The 2,767-nt window shown below is 46.4% G+C and overlaps 1 pseudogene; it reads left to right on the top strand.

The window, feature by feature from the left end:
• Window positions 1-2,438: 2,438 nt before the first annotated feature.
• On the top strand, window positions 2,439-2,563 carry LOC122204304 (annotated as a pseudogene).
• Window positions 2,564-2,767: the final 204 nt, after the last annotated feature.

Raw genomic sequence — 2,767 nt, 5'->3', positions numbered from 1 at the left:
TTTTTTAGAGACAGAGAGACAGAGCGCAAGTGGGGGAAGGGCAGAGAGAGAGGGAGACACAGAATCGGAAGTAGGCTCCAGGCTCCGAGCCGTCAACACAGAGCCCATCTCGGGGCTTGGACTCAACAAACCGCAAGATCATGACCTGAGTCGGAGTCGGACGCTTAACGGACTGAGCCACCCAGGCACCCAAAAATGGAAACTTTATACTACCAGAAATTAATATTTGAAAAGAAAAATAATTAGGAACACATATTTTAAGCAAAACAAGCCGTAAATAAATAATGATTAGTGATCAGAAAAGATGGGATTTAATACCATATTTCATCCAAATAAAATAAATTATTTCCTTAAAAACACAACTCTAAAAAGAATGTTGTACTATGTCCTCTAGAATTCACTCATTTATTCTTTCAACAAATAAATCCCAATATTATGCTTCAAGATAGAGATGATGAAATAATTTACATAGTAAAACTTAATGTATTTAATATTTTTGGTTTCAAGTGATCGCTATGCCGAGAGCTTCGTACTCTTTTTTTTAAGTTTATTTATTTATTTTAAGAAAGAGAGAGAGCACGAGCAGGAGTAGGGCAGAGAGAGGGGGAGGAAGAATTCCAAGCAGGCTCCACACTCAGCTCAGAGCTCAACGGGGCTCATGAACTGAGCAGAAATCAAGAGTCAGACGTTTAACCAACTGAGCCACCCAGGCGCCCCAAAGAGCTTGGTGTTCTGAAGGACTGCCCCCCCAGCCCAGGGCTTGTGTGCTGTAGGAGGGAAGTGAGCCAGAGTTCTACCCGGATCATGAACATGCTATGCAGTCACACACATGAGTTGTGTCTTTCAACAATGTCAACATTATTCAGTCATAAAGCAAATTTAACATAATTATAAATCTGGTTTAGGATTCCAAAGTCAATGACATTTCACCAAGCATTTAACTTGGCTTCATACATGTCACACAAAGCAAAGCACAAGACGAAGTCACCCAACAAACAAGATACAACAAGGGGCGGGGATGGGGGGGGATAGTTAACCAACCAAACGTGAAGTCAGTCCGCGGGCGTATAGCTGAGGTGGAGCTTCCTCTCTCCACGCTTACCGCTTCCTGTGTTCGAGCAGTGGACGATCTCTGTTACGTTCAGAGATCAGTCGGGCAGAGCCTTGGGGGCCAGCTCTCACACGTGGTCAGATGTGGGAGGGTCGTGGAGAGTCAGAGAGGTGGTTGTAGGATTCCCCCCCCCCGCCTTGTCAGTGGGTTTCACCAGCCTTGGGTCCGGTTGCTGGCTTCTCTGGTCCCAAGGATTATCAGCCCCTGGTTCTTTCAGGTTCTCTTGACTTTGCTGGTTATCAGTTCCTGGTACCTCCAGCCTGTGCTGGTTTCCGCGATGACTGGTCTTGGCTGCAACACCCTTGGCTGCTAATGTCACTGCCTGAGTGATGACTCCTTCTTTGTCTCTACCCCCCCCCCCCCCCCGAATAACCCTAAAGCCAATTACGTGGATGAGAAGTCATCCGCTTACTTTTACCGGTCTTTTCCTCGGGTCCTGGCACAGATATGAAGATGGCAGGGAAGGAAGGAGGCCCGCCTGGGAAAAGAAAGGGCTGGGAGGAATCAGTCCTGAGCTGTACTTCCAGGAATCTTGGACTCTGCTCTCCGAACTTTGCAGCAACACACTGTTAGTAATGGCCCTGTTTTGGAGGGTTCAAAAGAGTTCAGTAAAATTTCTAAAATAACAACAAGTAAGTGGTACAGTAAGGCCAATAAAAGGAGCCTTCAGTGTGCCATGAAGTGCCCATTTCAGCACAGAATGGGCAAAATCATCAACGCGAATTTTGGGGCAGTTACCAGGAAGAAGCCAGTTCAATGCCAACCACGAGATGCATTATTGCTTAGAGTCTGGTGCTGGGAGGTCCATAAAGGGGAGACATTGCCGTTATAAGTTCCCCTGGGGGCCCCTCGAGCATGAGGCTGACTACAATCTCCACTTATCTTAATGAGCTCCCGCAAAATGACCATTACTTCTCGTCTAGTGAAGAGCTAATAAGTTTCATTATGTTGTGTGGGTGCCTTTGCCGAAAACCCACGCTTTGGTTTCTTTACAGTGCTTTTTAAAGATCTTGATGACATAGGAACACGTTGCTTTTCTGAACTGAAACTACCACGTCATGTATTCGATGAAGGGAAATATTAAACATGAGAGTAATGGCAAGCTTCACATCACCCGAAGTCAGCATTAAAGTCTTAAACCTGCTCAAATTCATGGAGGCTTTGTTAGATCCCAAGCACCACTGGTATTTGGGGTATTTTCAAAGTTTCTAGGGAATAACCTGAAAAAACTGAAAAAAAAAAAAAAGCCATCTGTTTCTTGGCCTCAATTTGTGAGGAAGAAACAGCAAGAAACAGGCTGGCAAATTTAAGAATTTTCACGCTCTGTCTGCAACCAGGCAAGCTCTTTGCCCACGGGGACCCAGTGACCAACGGCTGCAGACAGCGGCCTCCTCGGTGGCGTCTACAGCCTGTTGATTGCATGGGTTGCCAAGAGGGACCCTGGAGAGAGCCCTTTCCAGTGGACAGTCGTGTCTGACCTTAACCAAGACACTTGGATCCATAGAAAGTTTAATGTAGACACCTGGGTGTTGCTGGGAAAACCCCAGAGCACAGCGGCCAAGGTCCACATTGGCCAAGTCACCATGTCCATCTGCACCAACCTGTAGAACAAGGAGCATGTGACTGAGGCCCTACACAGGGCCAAGTTCAAGTTCC

Source organism: Panthera leo, chromosome D3, assembly GCF_018350215.1.
Source record: "Panthera leo isolate Ple1 chromosome D3, P.leo_Ple1_pat1.1, whole genome shotgun sequence".
Taxonomy (NCBI): Eukaryota; Metazoa; Chordata; class Mammalia; order Carnivora; family Felidae; genus Panthera; species Panthera leo.
This window is presented reverse-complemented; position numbering and strand designations above follow the sequence as displayed.